The sequence below is a fragment of the Pelobates fuscus genome, chromosome 12 (genome assembly GCF_036172605.1).
Source record: "Pelobates fuscus isolate aPelFus1 chromosome 12, aPelFus1.pri, whole genome shotgun sequence".
NCBI classification, from domain to species: domain Eukaryota; kingdom Metazoa; phylum Chordata; class Amphibia; order Anura; family Pelobatidae; genus Pelobates; species Pelobates fuscus.
In genome coordinates this window covers 31,129,410-31,156,384 of record NC_086328.1, presented here as the reverse complement: position 1 = coordinate 31,156,384, position 26,975 = coordinate 31,129,410, and positions in this window count along the sequence as shown.

Below are 26,975 nucleotides of genomic sequence, written 5' to 3'. Positions count from 1 at the left end.
GGATGGGACACATTAAGGGGCAAGGAGGGAGAGGGAATGGGACACATGAAAGGGCTGGGGGAGGGGCATGGGACACATGGAGGGGCTGGCAGGAAGAGGGAATGGGACATATGGAGTGGCAGGGGGATGGGGATGGGACACATGGATGGGGCTTAGAGGGAGAGGGAATAGGACACATGGAGTTGCAGGGGGATGGGGATGGGACACATGGAGGGGCTGGGAGGAAAAAGGAATGGGACATATGGAGGGGCTGAAAAAGGGGGATGAAACACATGGAGGGGCTGGGGAGGAGGAAATGAGACACATGGAGGGGTTGGGAGGGAGAGGGAATGGGAGACATAGTGGGGCTGGGGAGGAGCAAATGAGACACATGAAGGGTCTGGGAAGGAACAGGAATGGGAGACATAGTGGGGCTTGGGGGGGAAATGAGACATATGAAGGGGCTTTGAGGCTGAGGGAATGAGACACATGGAGGGGCTGGGGGAAGGAATGAGACACATAGAGGGCCTTGGGGGGAATGAGACACATGGAAGGTCTGGGAGCAAGGCTATGAGACACATGGGGGGAGGGGGGATGGCAGGTCAATTTTTGCACCGGGCCCGGTGGTTTCTAGTTACGCCTCTCCCCACACATACTGCTGCACAGAGCAAATACAGCAATAAAGCAAATGCAAATAATGAAGGCTTTCCTTACTAGCACATGGACTTTAGAGTAGAGCGTGATCCACATGTGGTCTTTAAAGGGTTAATGACATTCCATAATTCCATAGAACACTGTGGTTGATGTACTACCATAAGAAAATAAAAAGCTAACAACGAAAATATATTTTTTTCCTACTTTCATGGATACAGGAGCACTAGGCATTGAGAGCTATATTCATCACAAGTCAACATTTGTCATTTTGGAGAGAGACAAGAATATTGATTTTAAATGACTGTCAAATATAGTTTTACAGTACATTTGTTCATCTTGCCATAAGCTCAACCATCTTTCCTTGGTTGCAAGAATGTTGCTTCTCTCTGTTTTAATAAGTAGTAATGTCACTTGGTAAAAAATAAATAAAAAAAAGTACACAACCCATAAATGAATCAGAACAGTAAAAATAAAAAAGCAGCTGGTTCTAAACACCATGAGTTTCAGCTCATAAAGAAAAATTGTATCTAGCATGCAGGCATTTTTTTTAAAAAAAGCTAGCGAATTATGAAGTTTTTGTTCCGAAGAGCTGTGCATATGGTACAAATTGGTTTAGCGTAAATAAGGCATTAAATAAACGAAGGATTGAAAACAAAACAACAAAGAAAAAAAAATGTAATTATCCTTATTAGGTTTGAACCCTCTGCCTTTCGCCTGATACATTTAATTAAAGAGGTTTGGGTCTAATTAGGTTGCAGAAGACATATCCAGGCTTTATAAAAAATGAGCGTTCAGTCCTTGAATTCCAACTGATCTGCATATTATATTGCAGTTGAACAGTTGTCCCAATTAGTGATAACATACAATTATTCACACGCCACGTATGCTGGCGTTTAAGATCTCATACTGAAGTAAGGAGCTATTTATTTTGTATTTTTTTCAAATCATATACTAGAAAGGTTCTAGAAAATAATATTTTAGCAACAATTTAAAAATCCCTCAATAATAAAAAGAAATAAAATATACCAGTCTTGTCTTGTCTTGACTGAATCCCTATGTAGGCCATACATAGTACTTATCACAGAGATTAAATATATATTACAATAGTGCAGAGTGAAAAAAAAATAGTTTTGTAAGATTCACATAAAAAATAAAGTAAAATTGTGACGTCCGAAATATGTCCATAATGAGGTTCAGCTTGGCCAAATTTGGTCACTTCTCACTTGATCTGTGAATAACATTAATATTTAGTGTCTGTCTCCTGGTCATCAATCATTTTTTTTTTCATATCACTTTTATATTTTTTATTATTATTATTATTTTGTTTTTCTCTTCCTATTTTTTTGTGTCACGTGATTCTGAATCACAAATTAGAACAAACATGCTTGTCCACTGCACATTTCGTTTGGTTAGTGATCTGGCTACACTCGGGCCTAGAGATTGCCCCGAACTGGAATTCGTAACAAAGTGGATCTCCAAGTCTAATATATATATTTGATTGGAAATTTTTGAGATAAAATAACTTTCTATCTTTGCTTCAGTGTCACCAACAATGTAGCTTCTCAAGGTTTTCAAAAACTCTATTGGAGGAGAAAAATTGCCCCTCTATAATATCTCTTAAAACTGAATCTCTTGTGACTCGTCTTCTTTTTTGACACATGATTAGTGATGTCGCGAGCACAAAATTTTCGGTTCGCGAACGGCGGACGCGAACTTCCACAAACGTTCACGAACCGGCGAACCGGGCGAACCACCATTGACTTCAATGGGCAGGCGAATTTTAAAACCCACAGGGACTCTTTCTGGCCACAATAGTGATGGAAAAGTTGTTTCAAGGGGACTAACACCTGGACTGTGGCATGCCGGAGGGGGATCCATGGCAAAACTCCCATGGAAAATTACACAGTTGATGCAGAGTCTGGTTTTAATCCATAAAGGGCATAAATCACCTCCCCCTGCTTCCAACTCGTCTCCTCCTCCTCCTCTCTGTCTCCCCATCTGAACTTTCGCCCTGTTCTTCATCTTGCCGAACGGGCACCCACGTGACATCCATGGACGCATCGTCATCATCAACCGCTTCACTTGTATCTGACAACTCAGCAAAGGAAGCAGCAGCGGGAACAACATCATCATCATCACAACGTACGTCCATGTGTGTAATGCTGCCTGCCTGAGACATACCCCTGTTATCTACATCCTCTGGCAATAATGGTTGCGCATCACTCATTTCTTCAAACGGATGTGTAAATAACTCCTCTGACATACCAAGTGAAGCGGCTGTGGTGCTAGTGTTGGTGGTGGCGGCAGGTGGGTGAGTGGTATCTTTAGAGGTGCCCGAAGCTAAGCTGGAGGAGGATAGTGCGTCAAGGTTCCGAGCGGAAGCTGTAGAAGATTGGGTGTCCTGTGTTAGCCAGTCAACTATGTCCTCAGAACTTTTCAAGTTCAGGGTACGTGGCCTCTGAAAGCTGGGCATTATTCTAGGGCAAAAGGGAATCACAGCACCACGACCACGATGGCCCCTGCGGGGTGGCCTGCCTCTGCCTGTCATTTTTTTTTTAATTAGTGGTACTATATGTGCAAGCTACTGTGAGACCAGATATGAGTGGCAATGTGCACTGGCAGAGGTTGAAAGAGTACACGCTGTAGGCCTGAAACACGCTTGAAGACAACTAACTGCTATTCAATCTATAACAGTGGAAAAAGTTTTTGGGTTTTAAATGCATGCTATTGTGACACCAGATATGAGTGGCAAAGTGCACTTGCAGAGGTTGGCAGAGTACACGCTGAAGGCTTTCTTTCATGGGTGTAGCACCCTCCAAATGTCATTAAGGTCATGGGATGCCATAGAGGATAAAAAGGCCTTGCATTGCCTTTTAAATGATGCGTAGTTTGGGGAATTAGGTGGTCTGGTAAAGCCGGGTCAAAAATGTGGTTGAAATCCCCGCAAATGATAAGCACTCCCTTTCTCATTTATGCCACTTTGGCCAATATACTATGTAGAAAGTTTCTCAGGTTAGTGTTAGGGGAGTACACGTTTACAATGGTGTATTCTAAATCATTGATAGAGCATTGCCAGATAGCGTATCGTCCCCCGGATTAGTAGTTTGAGAGTGGGACACCACTGCTAAGTCTTTGCTAAGTAGTATTGAGACCCCTTTGGACTTATGTGGGGATGTGGCATGCAGTTGATGAGGGTAGTGTTATAACCCCAACGCTGGGTGGTTGTGTGTACAAAAATGTGTCTCTTGTAGGCATACAATATCCACTTGTGTGGTCATTTAAGTAGTAAGTGTCTTTTGAAGGGAATGTTTAATAAACACCAAAGGAAAAAAGTTAAACAAATACCCCTTTCTGTCTCATTAGAGATATCTTTGCCAGAAGCTCAAGGAAGCAAGGTGAAAGGTCAGAGTATGACCCGTCTAGGGGGGTCTGCCTTGACGTTGGCAGGCGGGCATTCCCTCCAGTGGTCATTGGAGTAACTAAATGACCTCCATTTGTTTAAATATACATAGTGATTATGGGGTAAGGGCCCGGTATAGCCCGGTGAGGAATTCTGTTAGGTCAGCCGGCTGTACTTCTTCAGGGATCCCCCTGATGCGTCGGTTTGTACATCTCATGGTTTTTAATTTCTGTTTCTCCAGCCTGGCCTCCAGCTCTTCCACTTTGTCAGCATAACTATTGTGGGCTTCAGTATATTCCGCCAATCTTTGTTTCTATATGCGCCGTGCGGTTGCTCGGGACTAAAAGGTCTTTCCGCAGGTCTGATATCGCGGCCTGCACTGTTGCCTGTATTTTGGTAGCCATCACATCCAGCATTTTCTGGAACAGGTCGCCATGTATCTGCATGGTGTCTTGCTGTAATTGAGGCTTAGAGGCTTCTCTGTTGTCTCCGCTTCCGTCGCCATCTTGGGACTGCAGTGTTGCATTCCTGGAACTCACTGATTTCGTTGTGAAGAAGGAGTGTTTCTCCTTCAGGTCTGCTGTTTTTCGTGCCTCCCTTTGTGACATGGTAGGTGCACCGAAGATTATGCTGCAAACTGCTTAAATTATGTTACTTTTGGTTGCTGTCTTAGCCATCGACCCGGGAGCTCTGACTTTACGCGGCCATGCAGCTTGAGGGCAGGCTCTGCCCCCCATTCATATATTTTTTTTAAAATGTTTTTGTTTGTTTATGGAGTGGGAACTTCACATATGTATTCCTAATGCTATAGAGTCCCTTAGTGGTAAAACACAGTACTTTTGATCAACCTGTAATATCAGGTATCAAACTCACGCAGAACCATTTTAGGTTAGGAGTGTTTCAAAATCAATAAGTTTGATATTGTTCTCAAGATTATTTAAACTGTTTGCTAAAATGGGCAAACTTATCTCCATGCCCTTTTAGGTAGGTATCTCCTGACAGTGCTAATGATACATTTGGGTGTCTCCCTTAATACCATAGTACGCTATCAGTAGAAATTATTATATACAATGTCAAATAAGGCAATATATCATTATTACCATCTGAAGAAATATTATAGAATCCAACACATTACTATTATAAAATGGTAACATACAAACGTTTTACTACGACTACAGTTAATTTCCCCAGCATTGACCAAGCAATGAATTGATGGTTTTAGTAGGTATTGATATAATCGTGTGCTCGGGCCACTAAATAAAAATAAGATTTCTTAACCTCTGACCCTACCTGTGACCTTACATTGATTGTAGGGAATAAAGCAGTCTTAAAAATGGAATCATATTAAATATGTAGGTTCAGACTGAGTAACCTTAAATGGAATACTGTCTTTATGTTAATGGTTCTAATGGTTGCATTTGTTAAACAGTTGTCAGTTATCACACTTTGTTTCCGGGAAACATTTTGAAATGGCGTTTGACATTATAATTTCTATATAAGATTTTAGGGAGGAAAGTTTTATATATATCTCGTAGCTTCTATATTATTTCATTACAAACAGACCCTGCAATGTTCCAAACGATTTCTAGCTAAAGACATTGACAGGATAAAAATTTGATTAAGATAAACATAGACCCAGAATTATGGCTAGTCGTCTGAAATTTGCATTTAAATACATTTAAATACCCTTTAGTCAAATCTCGATTTTTTATTTTATTTTCTTATTTAACCAAATATAACAACCAGAATATATAGTTAGAAATTGTATTAAACACATTATAGGGACTATAACTATTTAATCTCATTGAATTGGTCATAGTTCATGGAGCCCCCTGGTACTGTCCCAATACTTAATGTTAAACCAGTAATAGCAATATAACACTGAATGAGTGTGTCTGTCCAACCACAGCTCAGCCCCCATTGGAGTTGTGGTTAAGCACAGATTACACACTTCCTTCTAGCCATACCAACTCATACCAGCAATGAGCACTGTGATAGGCTGGAAGCAGTCAGCTGACACACAGAGCCAAACACAGCAGCCATTATTGCTCAGGCAAAGTTTCCTCAATATACCAAGTAGCACAGAGGGATGAGCTGCTGGGGATTCTTGTTTAGCATTAAACATTTTTAAAAATAGTTTAACGCTAAATGGAAGGATAAAGCCAGGGTACATCAGAAAATATAACCACTTCACATTATAGTAAAGTTTTACATGATTCAATGAGCGATGGTAGAGGATGGGAATGTATGAATATTTAATATTTAAACATATTTTCTATTCTTTTTCTTTTATAGCTACCTTAATAGTCATAAGTTTGATAACGTTTATTAATTTATACTCTGTTAAATTACCATTATTTTTTTTTACTGCAATCATAATAATATGCAGAAACTAATTTTACAAGATACTTCAATTTCCATGTCTTCAGTTATGTTATATTTCTGATTTGGTCTGCAATAAGTTGAAGAATCAGGTTATAGTTCACAGGTTATCTTTGCCATCACGCTCAGTGGCATACTGGATTAACACTGCATCATATCTGATCTACAGTTCAAAAAAGAGACAGTGAAGAGATACCAGTTAGTTACTCTGTCATAAAAAAAAATCTGTATTCAAGTCACGACTAGTTTTTGGATCATACCTTCATTTTACCATATGTTTAAATTTATCTACATTACTACAGCCATTTTTCTCCATTTATCAAACCAGCAGATATGTGGTGTCAGAGCCTTAGAAAGTAATAGTGACCTAAACCCCACAGCTGGTGAACTAAGCTTAGAAACAATGGGTGTTTGGACATTTGTCACAACACTCTACAATGCCAACACAAGCAAAATTAAACTTGGTCTGGACCTTGCATCAAAGAGCCACAACTGTGACTCTTTCATAAAGCCATTTTTTCATCCATTCTACTATTGTTGTTTTACGTATAATATATCTTCCATGCTTCCATTTTTGACCAATGTTTCAACCTCACCTACTGCCACAGATCTATAACTGTTATTCTGATAGCATTTACGATGACCTTCCCAAGTCTTTTATTTTGTGTCCTTCTTGTTGATGTAAAGCCAACATTCTCTCCCCCTGATGTTGCTCCATTTAGTCCCTTTACCTCCTATTTTTTTTCCTAGTGACTGCCTTCAACATGCAACAATTATAGTTCATAAATTAATTTCCTTATTTATGTTCGACACGAGTTGCTCAGGCATTAAACATGAATTCATGCTCTTGTGGTGACACTATCCCTGTACCTGTCCCTCCATGTAGACTGTATCCTGTGTACTGTCACCTGTACAGCCACATCCCTGAGAACTTTTTTTCTCAAAATGTCTGCCCGCTCAGCATCTCTTTCTCTTAAAGTGCCCATTCTCATATAATATCCTCCACCTGTACACTTGTATCTACTTTGTGTTTTTTTTAGATTGATATATTTTCAATTTGTCCACAAATTCCATATTCATACATTTTCTCTGTCATTTCTTACACCTGGTGTTTCTTAACATGTTTTTGAGGGCAAGTAAGATAATGACAAAGCAGAAAATATGGATCAGATATTCAGTATACTCAAGACAAATTTTCAGTCAGAAATCTAATACATCATGGTATCTCAATATCACTGCACAATACTAGATCATACTAAAATTAAACATGTCTGCCAAACTGAGAAAACAGTCTTGTGTTGGTGGAAAGCTGGGAATACCAAGCAAAATGTATAGAGACCTGAGATCTTACTGTAGGGCAAGCTATTGGGTTTTGTAAGCTTCTACCCTCAGAGTTCTCATATTCTCTGTTTTTGCTGCAATGCACTTGCTTTGGCTCTCCTTAACTTTAAAGGGTATTCCAGGCGTAAACCCCATGTTCATTGTGCATTGTACACCTTTCTCACAAGGCCCAGAGAAGGCTGTATTTCTTGTGCAGAGGGGACTTGCCGGCATTTCAGATTTGGACAGCCCTTGTTGGTGGGAGTAGTCTGATATGCCTTGGAATAGGTTCTTTCTGTAATGGCACAAGTGAGAAAAACTATTTTGAGACTGACCGTGGAGTTACTGAAGAGCAAGCTATTGAGTTTCTCTGAATGTTTGACCATTCTCAGAGTTCTTATATGCTCTGTTTTTGCTGGAAAGCTGGAGATATCTTATCTGGAATAGGTTAAAATATAATATAGGGGGCTTAGGGGAGCAGAGAGAGAACAAATAGTGAATATAATAAGAAGAGAATGGCTCTTATCTTCTCTGGATAACTTCCAATACACATCATCTTTCTTATAGATATTTCTTGTCTTCCTTTTAAAAATGTATTTCCTTACTCTCCAACTCATTCCCTGCAAGCACAGGTCTTCAGCTACATTCTTAAGTACCATTTTCTCTCATTCTGTTGCTACTTTTGTCCAATTCTTTGTTGAACTAATCTGTTGTTAGTAACACCCCTCTCAAAAGCAGTTTCCTCTCCTCTGTCTTTCCTTTTCTCCCACCTAGTGGTTCCGCCACTATTATTGCCCTTGGCGTAAAATTAAAATATATTGAGAATCTGCCTAAATCACAGACCTCAGTTTGACATCACGGAAGGCATACTATGGTAGCAGAGCTTCACAATGTCTAGCTAGTTTACCGTCTCACAAGGAAACTTAAAAATCCCTATTTCCAAAGCTCTGACTCGCTATTGTCATAGTCGATGTTCAGTACCATTATCCCACATTTTGTGACAAGCGTTTAATTTACTCCACTTTAAATAGTGTCATTTTTATAGCCGTTTACAGCTACTGTCAATTGTCATGGTGTATACAGGTTGTGGATGTGATACAATGTTTCTGTTTGAGAATTATTTTCTTTTTTCTTTGCTTCTCTTGGGAAAATTAAGATATTTGTAGTACATTTATTTGTTGCAGCAATTATTTGTTGTTCTAGGGGTTATATGACAACACAGTTCCTAATTTTGGTCAAAATAATTGATCTTGGATCAACTTGCTGTACATAGGTGTAATATGAAAAATTACACCACCTTCATTTGGGACTCAAGCTGGAGGTTGGTTACTAGTAAAACTTCTAGATCACAGGTAAAATACCCGTGCTCCTTGAGAACCAGTGTATCTATTTAAATGTGTTTTGTTGTCTGGCTCCAGAAAAATCCACACATGTATTTTAACTTGTCCTGTAGGCGTAGAAAGCTACTAGTGCACATGTTCTCCATTACCAAACCACAGTCGCTGCCAGAACCTGCATCTTGTAGGTTCTGCTGACCTTCTCATCCACTTATCAATCTTTCCTCTAGGCAGGGCAACAGAAGATCCCAGAGCTGGGTTACCCATGGAGTGGCATAAGCAGTCACTTAGGACCTGGTGGGCCCCTGTTTGGGCCTAGAGCCATAAGGGAGAAAAATAGATCTACCTGCTTGGCCCGGTGTCCCCTCACCTTATCATGTAGGGACTGGAAGCGGACTATTAGGTCAGCATGTGGTGCTGCCCTTGGTCTTGGCAAGCAGAACATGCCATCGAGCTTCACTGCTTTGGCCTGCTTTTCAATTACTCAGAGCACCGGAGCCATCACTGTGATAGATCTCTTAAAGTTATCTATATAAAGTATATCTCCCACATACATACAACAATCTGCTACCACACACAAACAACACTCATGGAACAAAGCCCATGTCTTTAGGAGGGAACCTCAATCAGGCATTCGGCCTAGAGCCTTGCGTAACCTTAATCCGGTTTTGGAAACTCCAATAGTATGCCTGTATAAATCTGCCCGGGTGTTTATTTCTTGATGGGGTTTGTGATAGAATTTATCTTGATTCCAAGGCTCAAGCTTATAGGTATCATAAGCACTTACTTTTTTTTTTTTTTTAAATTCTTTATTTTTGTTGTGCGGGTAGGTACATAGTTTTCACAAACGCCACAACAGCGTATATCAACATATATAAGCATATAAAAAGAGTATGTTAGTGGCTTGCATTATCGCACATTTTTTTTTTTATACGTAAGCAGGGTTACAATTATTGCCTGTAGTCGGTTCATCATTTAGCATTAGTATTTTAGCTAAGCAGTGACTCTGTTTATGTATTAAGGTATTGTGGTTGCATGCATAAGTATCATCACATGGTAGGTGCTAGTTAAGGCAAGCTAAGCAGTATTACATAGTATGAGGCTTTCCCTATGCTTAGCACACTTTAGTAGATATTAAACTTAAAGGGGACACGCTTAGTCTTAGTCTTGGTTAAGCATCATTGCAGGATTGATTAACTGTCGGCATAGAGTGATAGCAATCACATAAGTCTCATGTTTTTATATTCCGTAGGAGTGTCAGGTGTTTGGCATCTTGGTATCAGGCAGTTTCTCTGTCTTAGGTACTTCACCCGATTCCTGTGTTGGGCGCAGCTCGTATGTTGTAGCTGAGTCCATCAGGCTGGGCCCCGTGGCTGCCCCCATGAGGAGTACTCCTCTGCCCTCTGCTGGAGTCCCTCGGCTCGTTCCCGTCGTGATCGCCTGTCGGCGGGATGTTCTCTCGTTTAGCATCGCGGCTTTCAGTATGAGCCCTCAAGTGTGGGGTTGTGCTTCGCTGGTCAGGGGTCTCTGGTGCCGCTGAGTGGTGTGCAGGTTGGGCATGCTCGATGGTCCTGCTCTGGTGTGTGTGGGAGCGAGTGCTTGCGCCCGAGGAACGTGGCGCCGTTTCCCGCCATAAAGATCTTCGGCGTCTTTTTCGTCTGGTGGCCGCTCTGGAGGTTCGAGGCGGGTAGCCACACAGGCGGCGCCGGATTGCAGGGCGAATCCATGCTGCCACCTCTTTGATCGCCAGCTGGAAGGACCGATCCCGAGTACGGAACTGTGTCCAGAGGCTTGCACAGATCCGGTCAAAAAACTCTGCGGTATGCTTGGGTGGTTGGGCATGGGTGCTCGCTGTTGTAGGCCGCGCCTGTGCCGCCCTCTTGATTGGGCCTCGGCAGTTTAGTTTGGTTGCAGGCTGTGTCGCTTGTCTAGGGTAGTCCTTTGGCATACCCATGGGGGCCGGGATATCCCCCACCGGCCCAGAGGGGGGGGTGTTAGAGCCCCAAGCCGACCGGCAGGTCCCACTTCGAGGCCGGGAATCGGCCGTCTCCCCTACCTCATGTGTTGCTGCGGGCATCGTGTATGTCCAGTGCCGGCGGGAGCCATGAGTTGCAGGCTTGCCCTGCTGCGGGGGGCAGTGTGGGTGTTCCCCAGGCTGAGATGCAAGATTTCGCTCAATTTGGAGTCTCGTTTGGCCCATTAGCGGCATTAAAAGTGAGTTCCTCTTGAGGAGCTCCGGTTCTAAGCGACCATCTTGGTCGGCTGTCAGGCCCCGCCCCCCATAAGCACTTACTTTTTAATGTATAAAACCCAGCTGATGAATAAAACGTCAGAGGCTTATTTTGAATACCAACAGGTGTCTGGTGTCTAATTCTCGCTTCTCCAAGTGCACTTGTAACAACAATTTGGGCTTCCTCTGAATATAACAAAGATCATTATTTGGATCCACAACAGGTTCTTGTAGGTGGAAGCTGTGCCAACCATAAACCAACCAATGGTTTACATTCTATATCAGACTAGATGAAACAGAGGACTTTTACCTGAAATTACATCAGTTCCAATATTTTTTCCAAACTGCATTTTCTCTTAAGATAAAATCTCATCTGGTGATGCTATTACTCTCTTAAAAAAAAAAAAAAAAAAAAAAAAAAAAGCATAGTAATGGTGTTGGCAACTGACCCTTAATTACAGCATTGTGAGTTTTACAAGGTAATATGATGTCTTCAACCTGATTTTTATTTTTTTCTGGAAAGAATCTGTTACTGCCATTAACAAGCCACTGATACTTTGGAGCAGCCTACTTAAAATCTTCCTCCGGGGCAAAAATGTTTATGGCATGGTTTAAATAAAACATACTATGTGTTTTGTATTAACATATGTATTCTTATTATTCCTGAGACTGAGGCTGATACAATTCCTGACACTATGCGCAGAGCCTCATGCAAAATTCATAACACTTCATTAATGGAAAAAAAAATGCTGGTTTAATGCACTAATCTCTTGCTAAATAGGCTATTGCTTTAAACTGAATAAGTGCAATTAGATATCTTAAAAGCAAAGTGTTTGCAGCACTAAATTATAGGAATGTATATTGAATTAAATATTTCATAGAGATAGATTTAGACTTTAGTTTTTCGTCGTTTACCTAGATGCCAATTAAATGTTTTAATTAAAAAAAAAAGAAAAAATATTTGTGTTTACATATTACCCATGACAACACTTGTATAAGCATCAGTTAGATTAATTGGGGAGGAGGGGGAATAATCATTTGAAAGGCTCTTGTTATTTGAAATAAGAACAATCTAATTTCCTCTGTTTTAAAGAAGTTCTTAACATCAGCCAGCAATGCGTGTTTGGTTCTAGAACCATAAAGGATTTTTTCCGATATTTAATTACTTAAATGAACCATTGCATAGTGAGAGGAAAGAATTTCGTAATCAAGTACATAAGAGTAGTACTTTTATTATAAATGCATTTTTTTACATTTGGCCTCTTTTCAAATATATTTTTATTTATAGATGTGTTCGAAAAAGGTACAGACTGAATTTTTTATCACAATGAATGTCCTTTTCCCATGATCTGCTTGTGTGTAGCAGACTGTAACACAGGGGACACTTGGACATATTTTAGTCTGATTTATGGGTTTGTTTATATTTGCTGTTTTGTCAACACATCAACCATGTGTGATAAAAAATGTAGAAAGATCGGCTAGGGCAGGAGTGCCCAAAAGGTAGATTCCCAGATGTTGTAAAACTACAGGTGCCATGATGCTTTGCTTGCCTTTAGAATGACAAAGCATCATGGGAGCTGTAGTTCTAAAACATCTGGGGATCTACCTTTTGGACACACCTGGGCTAAGGTGTATGTCTACAGGGACAGTAACTTAGTATCTTTTATGACTAGCAGTGTATGAGGAGAACAGGTAAAAAATAACTATAAGGTTAAAAATAGTTAAAAAATAACTATAAGGTAAAAAAGTATAGATATACTAGGGCACTCTCGATTATGTTTACGTTATGGGTTACATGGTGCTTAGAATGGAATAATTAGATTAATAGCACTAAATAAAAACACGGGAAACTAAAAACCAACATGATAAAGTGTGTAATATCTTTAGGTTGTTGGGTTCCCACTTTTTATGGCTGATATATCAAAAACTGTTCAGCAACAAGGCCCTACTCTACTAGGCCTGATGGAGATAATATAAAGTACAAACTTTGCTCACAAGGAATTGGTGAGCGTGATGTGCAGGACATGTTATTTCTAATTTTCACTGACTTTTACACTTCGGTTTGCACAGATCAGGTTTCACATATTACTTTTTCACTACCTCTAGATCTTCTTTCATAGGAGCCCACACTGCCAGGGGTTATTTACCAGTTAAGTGTATCCAAAGTGAATTTCAAATTTAAAGCGGGAGTAGTTGAACTGGACGCACCGATAATTGTTCCAGTTCAGCTATTTTGATCTAACGTTTGAAATTCTGTTTGAATTAATTTTGAATTCTAACTTTAGTGAATAACTCTGTTGAACTTTATTAATTAATTATTTCAACTATTCTTTTCCATGAGTCTTGCTATCCAATTCACTCTTGTATCTTGCTGCTTCTAGAGCAGTTACTAGTATGTATCTTGCTGCTGCTAGAGCAGTTACTAGTATGTATCTTGCTGCTTCTAGAGCAGTTACTAGTAGTTCAATATTATGTTGGGATCTAATGAACTGATTTCACTCCAGGTGATTGGCTGTAGATCTAAAAAAACCCACAAAAATTAGGTGCTCACTATATACTTTAAGGCAGCAGTAAATCGTACAAGGATTCCCCAAAACCTTGTAGGAATAGAGACAAAAGACAAATACAAAAAATAGATAACCGTGCCTTAAAACACAGTAATGTACAAAAATGAAGTCAAATATAAATCATATGTACATACTTTTTTGTTAAAAGTCTATGAAGTCTTTAGCTATCATACAGTGCATGGTATCTAAAAGAAAAAAAGAAAAATAAAGACAATAATAGTGCTGTATGACTTTAACACAGTGAAGTAGAGTGCTATAGCAAAAACTCACTCACAGTTTATAGAGCTACCAAGAGCTCTGCTGTATAGGGCGTAGGCGGTACAATCCCGTCACTGGATATATTTTCCGCTACAGTGGTGGTAGACTTTATCTGTGTCTTGAATATGTGAAGACACAAATTGGAATATCCAGTAGTGCAATATGCATATCAAATTAGTAGTGCATATATGAAGAGGTATGTATCTTACTCAAATGAACTAGAGCATAGACCTGCTCTAGCATAAAACGCTTTGGTGGTATTTACCCCACCTGGGATATATGTTGATCAGGAAGCCAAAAAGCATAAGCTTCACTGCTCTGCTCGTTTGGCTGCCCCTCTATGTTGGATAAAGTATACAAATCGTGCTGCTGGCCATCTTACCGGGCACTAGGGAGCACTTACATGGCTGCTGACTAGCACCCGGTGTAACTCTGGTCCGGCGGCATCCACCACAGCCTGCTCAGCCAGGCCCCCCACCCAGATTCCCAATGCCACAGCGGCACGAGAGTGCTTCAATTTCTCACTTCTGCCCCTTGCCCTGTATGTGGGGACAAGTGGGCGTGAGCATAGCAGGGGCGGGGCTGAGATGGAGTGATGGCAGCCAGGCACAGTGAAGCTGCCAGTTACACACGAAAAGCACTCATATATGCAAGAAAGGTGAGAGGGTCAATGGGACATAACGATGTGTGTCTCGAAGCGTGTGTCTGTATGGGTCAGCGTTTGTTTGAATGGGTCAGCATGTGTCTGTATGGGTCAGTGTATGTCTGTATGTGTCGGTCTATATGGGTCAGTGTGTGTCTATATGGGTCAGTGTGTGTCTGTATGGGTCAGTGTGTGTCAGTGTATGTGTCTGCATGGGAAAGTAAGTGTGTCTGCATGAGTCAGTGTGTATGTGTGTGTCTGCATGGGTCAGTGTGTGCGCGCGTCAGTCTGCATTCATCAGTGTGTGTGCGTCAATCTGCATCCGTCAGCGTGTGTGCATCCGTCTGCATGGGTCAGTGTATGCATCAGTCTGCATGAGTCAATGTGTGTGTGCGTCAGTCTGCATGGGTCAGTGAGTGTGTGTCTGCATGTATCAGTACGTGTGTGTGTCAGTCTACACGGGTCAGTGTGTATGTGTCAGTCTGCATGGGTCAGTGCGTGTGTCAGTTTGCTTGAGTCAGTGTATGTCAGTCTGCATGAATGGGTGGAGCAAATGGGGCAGCAACATTTTTTTTGCCTAGGGCGACAGCAATCCTTGCACCGACACTGGGTGCTACCTACATAAAATGAGCAGAATAATTGAGCCACTATGATTCGGTTTCTCGAGTTATTTGTAGTAATGTTAGTGGCACCACTTGTTTGGCACTCTAGATAATAGGATAATGGCAATGCCCAGTTGTCCCCTTTTACTTATATGCACCTCACCCTTTTCCATGGGAAAGCCAGATCCTATATGAACCAGTATAAAAGTCTTATTGAGAATGCATGAAAGTGATAATTACGCTATCTTGGTGAACATTGAAAAAAAAATTAAAAAATCATACAATACGTTTGTGACAAGCCCAGCATAGCTTGCATCTCAAAATGAGATTTAAATACTGGACAAGACACATTTAAATAACACTTTATTATTTGAAAAGCTGCATGCTTTTCTTTAACGTGGGTCGGCCTAGTTTCAGGGTGGTAACCTTTTTCTGTAATAACATTTTATTGAACAAGTATAATACAAATAAAACAACTGTGAAAAGTATGTGTATAGCTTGGAGGAAAGATGAGACAGGGGGATATTATAGAAGCATTTAAATAAATAAAGGAGGACAGCATATTTAAAAGAATAAAAACTACCACAAGAGGACATAGTCTTAAATTAGAGGGGCAAAAGTTTAAAAACAATATCAAGAAATATTACTTTACAGAGAGGGTAGTGGATGCGTGGAATAGCCTCCCAGCTGAAGAAGTAGAGGTTAGACAGTGAAGGAGTTTGAGCATGCGTGGGATAGGCATAAGGCTATCCTAGATATACGATAAGGCCAGGGACTAATGAAAGTATTTAGAAAATTGGGCAGACTAGATGGGCTGAATGGATGTTATATGCTGTCACAGTCTATGTTTCTATGAGTACAGATAGATCATATAACAACAAAAAATTGGACCCAGTGTACAATTCAGGGGGTATTTAGAGAAGAACGGGAAAAAAGGGTATAGTCTGGGGATTGAGGCCAGAATAGATAAAAAGTTCAAAGTGGGCACAGAATAAAGAATATAAACAATATTTTCTGAAGTATCATCCTTCCAGGATGTAGTACTGGCAATCCAACCTACACATTTGATGAATACTTATTAAGACAGACACTAGAGGAGCTTCCATGGCACTGACCAAGTAAACCTTTGATCAAGTTTTCATATGGGGAAGCTTGAATGTGCACATGGATCTCCCTGAGCATTAGGTCCCCAATACTCCTCTATGAAAAGCATTGAATTGGATCATCAGAAAAGAGACCATGCCTCCTCCATGACTTCGCAGGAGAGGTGAGCAGCACCAAGGAGCCTCTGTGCTGGAAGATGGTTAGTATTTTTAATTTTTTTTATTTTATTGCAAACTATAGATGTAGGGTTTGCATTTCTAACACTATAGTTTTCCTGTAAGCTGTGAGAGATGTCAGAATGATGAGGGTTTTTGTCATCAACAAGACTAAGTTTAAATGAGTCCCTGTAATGGAGAGCCTGTACCCAGTGGTACCTCCACTGTAGATTCCCCAAGGTCCTGTAGTGAAGCAGTGATTATAACCCTTGCCTACCCAAACATCAGCTGTGACTTGATGAAGGATACAAAATGAACTGTACTGCCCCCGGGCAGGGGGACTGTCTGTCCCAACTCCCGGTAGCTCCGACTGTCGCTGGGGAGAGAGACCGGCTGTCTCTACTCCCTACATTTTACATTTCCGCTGGGGAGAGGGACCGAAAATCTTCTCTCCCGTGGTTACCCAGACCATCCCATTCTCCATGTCAAGGGCTTGCTGCTGAACCGAGTGTAGAAAAATGACCAAGTTGCTTGGGAATCGCAAGGTCACCTCATGCCTAAAACAGTTCCATGACATTCACAAGTAAGTACCGCTGAGGTGACTGGAAACCACACAGTGCTCATGCTGAAATTAGTTCCATAGTGGTTGGGGCTCATTCATGGATTTGTTCATGCGAACACCCGCCAGGGAGCTAGCGTTCGATTCCATTCGTGAGAAGGGAAAGTGACAAACATGGGGCAACAAGGGAAATCTGCTAATGGAGGTTGGGCAGGGTAACTCCCGAATGTGGTCTCAGACCTGGACCATAGTCGGTGGGGCAGGAGGCTAGCTTCCACACTCATCCAGGATTTCATGGCAAACGTCCATCACAGTCTCCTCTCCTGACTCCAGAGATATCTGGGAGTGATATGAAATGGGGAACAAAGACATCTTTGCTTTAGACAAACATGAAAAACATGGTAACAAACACACACACACACACACACACACACATATATATATATATATATATATATATATAGGTTTTATGCAATTAGGTGAGATGGCACCTACAATTGTAAAATCAACCTTGTAACAGCTAGTTTTGTACATTGTGTTTTCCATGAGAATGGAGATTTTCCTAGAATATCTAGCACAAGGTAATTTATCAATCCGTGTGTATCTGAAACACGTTTGGCACGTTGGAAGTGGCTGAACACCGTATCAGTGAACTCTGTAAAATTGTGTTTACTTGAACCCTACAAAGTCAATTTAATAATCCACTAGAAATGTACCTGGCTAAACATTCACAGCTCGAAGTCTGGCGATGAGCTCATCTGTGGCAGTAATCTCTGTTTCATCCATGGGCTATTTGACATGAGATTGTTCATAAAAAATAAAAAAAAGCTGGTGATAAGAAAACTGTAACATAAAAGTCATGCAGGTAACACGTTTGTATCCAGAGAAATAAGGAAACATGGAAATCATCTACAGGAGGTTTATAACCTTTCAGCTGTTGAGTATAAGGCTAAAGTCTGACAATTTACTCCAACTTTAATGTGATAGAGTATAGGGTGCCAATAAGGAATCTTTCAGTTTATTACATAATAGAAGCATTAAAAGCTTAAATCAGTTTTTTAAGTAGCAGACCACTTTATATCACTGGTGCCTGTAGGCACATCACTCTTAGGTGCCCCTACTATCCCAAAAAATCCAGTTTTCTATTGAAAATGTTATTATCTCATCCAGCCTAGGACAGAAACGTGTTTTGCTTGGAATAGTAAATGTCTAATACATTCTAGAACTTGTGTCCACCTTATCTTGATAAGTCCCTTGATGGTGCTACCAGTCTACTAAAAGCAGACTACTACAGGCTCAAAGTTATACACCCCCATTATCAATGTTTAGTTAAAGAAACTCTTACATCCATAGATTTTTCAATTAATATACCGTACATCCACTGATGTTTTAGAATGATACAAAGCACAAATACAGGTTGTGTCCAATACTGGGTCCAATAAATGCAAAAGTGCTTGAGAATTTCCTTACTGATAACAGTGCAGACTTCGGATACTTATGGATATATGTAATAAAACAGAAAATAACCTGTGATAGAGCAAATTGTCTAGTACTAGGACACACAACAAGATTATATGATCTAGGACTCACATTTAGTAGAGCTATAGACCAGCTCCAAGTAAAACAGCATCCACTGAGGTTTTAAAATGTTCTAATCACCCAATATCCAATCATGCCTTGCTAGGTGTTTCAATCAGTGTTATCTTGCATTATAGGCCATTATTACAAACAAGCACATTCCTGTGTTCTCCAGGTGAATCTTGCAACTGAAATCATACAGATCCTAAGACTGGTACCTAAAATATGTTTGAAACCAAGGAAGCCTATGCATATGAATATTAGGGGAAATATTTGTAGAGGATGCATATTTGTGTACATTTTTGGCAATTGATTCTCAGTTTGCAATGTAATTTATTGATTACGATATACAAAAGTTCAAAGATAGCATTATTTATATTATGTGCAATGTCATTAGGTGGTTTATTGGGTAAATAATGTTAAAGAAGATGCACTTGGTTCCCTGAAGCTTACGGTATGTAGAATTACCAACATGTTTAGTAATGTGGACTTTACAGTGAGCAGGACTGCAACTCTCCCTAAAGGCATGTTGTATGAACTTGCACCTAATACAAGTTTGATAATATCTGAAAAAGGGAGATAACGTATGGAACATACTTAGAAGAGATTAAAATGAGGAAAACTCCATCATTAATTTTATAACTCTGCACCAGATAAAGCTCATTTAGTATCTGGAGTAAAAAGGTTATCAAGTTTCAAGACATAAAGAGGAGGGAGAGAGAGAAGGAAGGGGAGTGAAAGATAGAGAGAGAGAGAAAGAGAGACAGAGAGAGAGAGAGAGATAGAGAAAGAGAAAGAAAGTGTGTGTGTATATATATATATATATATATATATATATATATATTTATTATTTTTCTTAATTTGTTTATTTAATTTTATTTTTAAGGAGAAAGTGTTGCCTATTTGGATGCATTATCGTATACCCCATAATTTTTTTTTTTTTTTTTTCATTTTTGTCAAGTATAAAATTGATAAACTCTGGAGGAGAACAGACCTTTAGAACTTTAAAATTTGTAGTTCCTTCAATCATACATTCTGCTTTATTTTATGATCATTCATTTTTCACAAACATTGAACTCATTGATAGAAAAAGTCTAGAATTTGCAGGATTGTTTGTAGAATAGGTGGTCACAGTATTGCTTATGGAAGTCAGAAAACCTTGAACTGATACAATAAAAGGATTCTGTCACCTGTGAGCTTTTTGACTGTTATTTCTTTCAACAAAATCAAAACATATATATGAGACAAAGTTGGCACATTTTCTCATGTAAGTGCCAATCACTGCTGTTTTCCATCACATATCAATCATGATGATTGATGGGACCAAACGTCACTTAATGCACAAAACACACAAGGATTCTACTGCGATTTGTTGTGCATGTGCAAGATCATGTACTGAAGATCCTACAGTGTTCTACAGGATTCTTCATCGATCCCGTATTGTATTCTAGCACATGCATAAGAGTACAATACTGATGTTCCGGCAGATGAAGTCAGCAGGAACTGGTAAAGGACAGGAGCAAGAAGATGACATCGCTGAAGAGAGACTGTATTACATAAGTATATCTCCCAATCTGCATCCCATCCGACCACAAGTAGACATGTCACCATGTGAAGTCTTTGCATTAAAGGCGAAGACGAAACAAGTGACAATGTCTCTTTAACTTATATTGAATGGATTTAAATAAAAGCTTGGTGCATATGCCCCTCAATTACCCCTTAATAATATACCTAGACAATTCTAATAGAAAAAATAAATAAAAAATATGTAAAAACAAATTGTATGTATATCACATGTAGATGTACATGTACACTTGTTTGTTTACATGTAATGTTTGTGTGTGTCTGTCTATCTGTGTGTGTGTGTGTGTGTGTGTGTATATTTGTGTTAACATAGAGAGGATTGTAAATACACATACATATAGGTGCATATACACAAATAACTGATTTAGTTTCCGTCTATCCTATCATAACGATGAATAGATTTGCCCAATAAATACTCATCTTCTTTATTAGTGTAACTATCCTTTTGATTTGTGTTCGATACATTGTTTAGGCAGCTGGATTTGGGCAGTTAAAATTCCACTTAAGCTTGATACATTATATGAGGCTGACACACTATAATGTTGATATATAATTCCTGTTGAATGTGTAATTACATTTTGGTGCACCGTCCAAGCCAAGGAAAATCCCCCTTATCTTTCTCGTTGAAATAATGTTTTATCAGGCAACCTTTAATAATGGAGCTGCTTTTAATTAAGCCAGTCTCTTTAAAAGGATATTAAACTCAATGCCCTTTCATTGCCTTCCTGCCCTAGCACCGTCAGCCCTCCTTTTATACTTTATTGCATGATGAATTTATTTGATTATTTTTGGAGCATTGCAATGGAAGATCGAGTTAAAACAATGGTTGGACATAAGTGTATTTCATCCATTTATTTAAAATTTCTCATATAGAAGGCTGCTCTACGATAATTAATGGCTGTTCAATTACAGCTTTGTAAAAATAAAATCTGGCTCCTTTTGCTCGATAATAGTAAAATACCTAATGTTTTAAATACCGCAGTTGGTGAAAACCTGTCTCCGTCACATGATGGGAAGTGGCCTGCATCTATAAGGTGGTTAGCACTGCTATCCATCACATGATGGTAAGTGACCTGCTATTGTAACTATTGACAGTTGATGATATCTGCTATTCCTAACATTATGGTAAGCGTCACTCTAAACACCATAACTAATTTGCATTAATGTAACGTGTGCCATGTAGGGCAGGTTTTGGCACTCTAGATGTTGTGGACTACATCTCCCGAGATGCTTTGCATTAGCATTATAGCTCTTAGAGTATTATGGGGGATGTAGTACATATGGGCGGCCGTGGTGGGGCAAGAGGAGGCACATTCGCCCCCCTCTGGATTTTTAAACTTGCTCCCTCCCCACAGGGCCGCACTACCTGGGGCTGGCAGGAAGCCCTAATGTGCCTTTGAAATAATTTTCCCTTGGACTGTGACAGCTTGTAACAGTCCAAAGGAAAGAAGGAGGGGGGTGCTGGGGGCTGGGGGAGGTCCTGGGGGTGCATTTAGGCTGTCAGAGGCCAGAGGGAGAACTGTGAGGCTCTTTGCTATGCCTCTGCCCCACCTCCTGCATGCAATTCCCACCCCCCACAAAGCTCCGCCCCTTGCATTTTTGCTGCTGACCTCTCCTGAAGGAAGAGGCCTGAAAATGGAGACCTCATCGCCCAGTGCTCCCAGTCTCCCACAGCCTGCGACAGGTAGGCTTCAGTGTTTTTGTTTGTGTGTCTGTGTGTGTGTGTGCCTGCTAGTGAGTGAGCTTGTGTGTGTCAGTGAGCTTGTCTGTAAGTGAGTATGTATGTGTCAGTGAGTTTTTAGTGAGCATGTGTGTGTGTCAGTGAGGTTGTCTGTAGTGAGCATGTGTGTGTTAGTAAGCTTGTATGTAGTAAGCATGTGTGTGTCAGGGAGCTTATATATAGAGAACGTGTGAGTGTGTGTTTCTGTGTGAGCATGTGTGAGCAGGTTGTCTGTAGTGAGCATGTGTATATGTGTCAGTAAGCATGTCTGTAAGTGAGCATACCTGTAGTGAGCTTGTCTGTAGTGAACATGTATATGTGTGTCAGTGAGCTTGTGTGTGTTAGTGAGCTTGTCTGTAGTGAACTTGTGTGTATGTCAGTGAGTTTGTATGTAGTGAGCATGTGTGTCAGCATGTTTGTGTGTATCAGTGACCTATCTGTAGTGAGCTTGTGTGTGTCGGTGAGCTTTTCTGCAGTGAGCGCGTGTGTGTGTGTCAGTGAACATTTCTGTAGGGAGCATGTGTGTGTCAGATAGCTTATGTGTAAGTTAGTTTGTGTGTGTCAGATAACTTTTCTGTGGTAAGCATTTGTGTGTCAGTAAGCATGTGTATATGTGTCAGTGAGCTTGTCTGTAAATTAGCTTGTGTGTCGGTGAGATTTCCTGTATTGAGCATGTGTGTCTGTGAGCTTTTTTGTAGTGAGCATGTGTGTATGTCAGTGAGTTTGTAATGACCATATGTGTCAGTTAGCTTTTCTGTAGTGAGCTCGTCTGTAGGGAGCATGTGTGTGTCAGTGAGCTTATCTGTAGTGAGCGTGTGTGTGTGGCAGCAAGCTTGTCTGTAGTAAGTTTGCGTTTGTATACCAATGAGTGTGCCTGTAGTAATCTTGTGTGAGTGTCAGAGTTTGTAGTAAGTTTGTGTGTGTGTGTGTACCAGTAAGCTTGTCGGTGTGTGTCAGTGAGATTGTCTGTCAGTGAGCCTATTTGTGTGTATCAGTGAGCTTGTGTTTTTATGTCAATGAGCTTATGTGTATCAAGGAGATTGTCTGTCTGTGAGCCTGTGTATCAATGAACTTGTGTCAGTGAGATTGTCTGTGTCTGCATGTGAGTATGCTTACTACATAATTAATTTATTTACACTGACAGAACCAATATTTTGAATTAAAAAAAGAAACATATATATATATATATATATATATATATACATACATACCCAAAGACACATACTACATGGTACAATGACTTATGGGGCTGGCATACATTTATTTTCCAAAGCTGCATTGTATCTCCAAGTCTGGCCCTGCAAAATGGGGCCAAGCATGGGTGTCATTACAATTATTAGCCCCATCCACCCCCGCCCTGAAAAAAATCCTACGGATGCCCATGGTAGTACACAACATCTGGAATGTCTAAGGTTGCCTACTTCTGGTATACAGAATAACCTGGGCCTGCTCTCAGCTTTGAAAGTGAGTTAAAACAACCTCCCCCAGGACAGTAAATAAGCCGGAATTCTTTGTTCTTTGTCCAACGTGTGCATAGTAGCATGGTTAAGCCAAATGTGCAAATAGGACAGGTCTCTTTCACCTCCCCGTGTGAATGTGCAATTGGTGGCTCTGCCAGTTGCTGTATATAGTTCCATGGTATGGTTGGTATCGGTTTATAAAGTGGTTCTATGCTATGTCATGAGTGGACATGCTGTTGAGAGATAAGCTGCTGAACAGAGGGTTATGGGATAGATCAGACTTGCTCCTGGTTGGATGAATGAGAGGTGTGTGTGTGACGCTACAGTCAGTTTTTTAAAGCTGTAGAGCTTCAGAAATGTGTTTATTTTGTTTTTTATATTGTTGAATTTCTCAATTCAGTTTTGCTACCAATTTTGGGAAGATGAACACATTACAGTAGTTTCTGTATTTCTGAATGTGAATCTGTAGTTTACTTTATTTTAGAGCTAAGCTAATCTTGATGTGAATGTCAACATGTAAGCAGAACTTTACAATGCAGAATATATTGTGTTAGAGCAATTTGAGTTTTATTGAGCCCTTTTTGCACATGTGCATCTCGACAATGGCTATAAATTTGCTTAATTGTGGCTACGTTTCTATGTCTCTACAACAAACATTGTACGTCACTCTTTGCATGACCTCCAAAACCAAGGTTTCTCTGTGTGTTAGGTTTAACAGATATACATTAAAAACATATAACGTTTATTGGAACATACCATACCTTTGCCCTGCCTTTCAGACTTTAAATCTTAAAGATACTGTTCCATTTGTCCCCTTAACAAGGCTGCGGTAGAACTCTCAAAACTCTGCATCCCACTCCCACTAGCTTATTAGTGGTTCACCAATAATATGAGATAGATGTATTAACATATTTTCCGGTGAAAATATCAGGCAACCTTTAGTAATGGAGTCACTTTTAAATAAGCTGTACTATTTAAAAAGAATGTTAAACTTAATGCCCCTTCATTGCCATCCTGCCCTTGCACAGTCAGCCTCTGCATGATGAGTTTATTTGATTATCTTTAGAGAATTGCATCGGAAGAGTTAAAACAATGGCTGGGCATTAGTGTATTACTCAGTATTTATTTGATTTATTTAAGATTTCTCATAAAACGGGTTTCTCCAGGCTGCTCTATAACATTAATGACTATTCTACTTCAGCTTTGTAAAACATAAAATCTGGTTCAATTAACTATAGTAAAAGATCTAATGTTTTAAATATGGCAGTTGAATAATCCTACTATACATCACATGATGGGAAGTGACCTGCCTCTATAAATATGGCAGTTGGTTAATATTACTATCCGACACACGATGGAAGTGACCTGCCTCTACAACTATGGCAGTTGGTTAATACTATTATCCATCACATGATGGGAAGTGACCCCCTCTATAAACATGGCAGTTGTTTAATACTACTCTCTGTCAAATGATGGGAAGTGACCTGCCTCTATAAATATGGCAGTTGGTTAATACTACTATCCGTCACATGATGGAAAGTGACCTGCCTCTATAAACATGGCAGTTGTTTAATACTACTCTCTGTCACATGATGGGAAGTGACCTGCCTCTATAAATATGGCAGTTGGTTAATACTACTATCCGTCACATGATGGAAAGTGACCTGCCTCTATAAACATGGCAGTTGTTTAATACTTCTCTCTGTCACATGATGGGAAGTGACCTGCCTCTATAAATATGGCAGTTGGTTAATACTACTATCCGTCACATGATGGGAAGTGACCTGCCTCTATAAATATGGCAGTTGGTTAATACTACTATCCGTCACATGATGGGGAGTGACCCCCTCTATAAATATGGCAGTTGTTTAATACTACTATCTGTCACATGATGGGAAGTGACCTGCCTCTATAAATATGGCAGTTGTTTAATACTACTATCTGTCACATGATGGGAAGTGACCTGCCTCTATAAATATGGCAGTTGGTTAATATTACTATCCGTCACATGATGGGAAGTGACCTGCCTCTATAAATATGGCAGTTGGTTTATACTGCTATACAACACGTGATGGAAAGTGACCCCTCTATAAATATGGCAGTTGGTTAATACTACTATCGATCACATGATGGGAAGTGACCTGCCTCTATATATATGGCAGTTGTTTAATACTGTTATACATCACATGATAGGAAGTGACCTGCCTCTATAAATATGGCAGTTGGTTAATATTACTATCGATCACATGATTGGAAGTGACCTGCCTCTATAAATATGGCAGTTGGTTAATATTACTATCGATCACATGATGGGAGGTGACCTGCCTCTATATATATGGCAGTTGTTTAATACTGTTATACATCACATGATAGGAAGTGACCTGCCTCTATAAATATGGCAGTTGGTTAATATTACTATCGATCACATGATTGGAAGTGACCTGCCTCTATAAATATGGCAGTTGGTTAATATTACTATCCGTCACATGATGGGAAGTGACCTGCCTCTATAAATATGGCAGTTGGTTTATACTGCTATACAACACGTGATGGAAAGTGACCCCTCTATAAATATGGCAGTTGGTTAATATTACTATCGATCACATGATTGGAAGTGACCTGCCTCTATAAATATGGCAGTTGGTTAATATTACTATCGATCACATGATGGGAGGTGACCTGCCTCTATATATATGGCAGTTGTTTAATACTGTTATACATCACATGATAGGAAGTGACCTGCCTCTATAAATATGGCAGTTGGTTAATATTACTATCGATCACATGATGGGAGGTGACCTGCCTCTATATATATGGCAGTTGTTTAATACTGTTATACATCACATGATGGGAAGTGACCTGCCTCTATAAATATGGAAGTTGGTTAATACTGCTATCTGTCACATGATGGGAAGTGACCTGCCTCTATAAACATGGCAGTTGTTTAACCCCTTAAGGACCAAACTTCTGGAATCAAATGGAATCATGACGTGTCACACATGTCATGTGTCCTTAAGGGGTTAATACTACTCTCTGTCACATGATGGGAAGTGACCTGCCTCTATAAATATGGCAGTTGGTTAATACTACTATCCGTCACATGATGGAAAGTGACGTGCCTCTATAAACATGGCAGTTGTTTAATACTTCTCTCTGTCACATGATGGGAAGTGACCTGCCTCTATAAATATGGCAGTTGGTTAATACTACTATCCGTCACATGATGGGAAGTGACCTGCCTCTATAAATATGGCAGTTGGTTAATACTACTATCCGTCACATGATGGGGAGTGACCCCCTCTATAAATATGGCAGTTGTTTAATACTACTATCTGTCACATGATGGGAAGTGACCTGCCTCTATAAATATGGCAGTTGTTTAATACTACTATCTGTCACATGATGGGAAGTGACCTGCCTCTATATATATGGCAGTTGTTTAA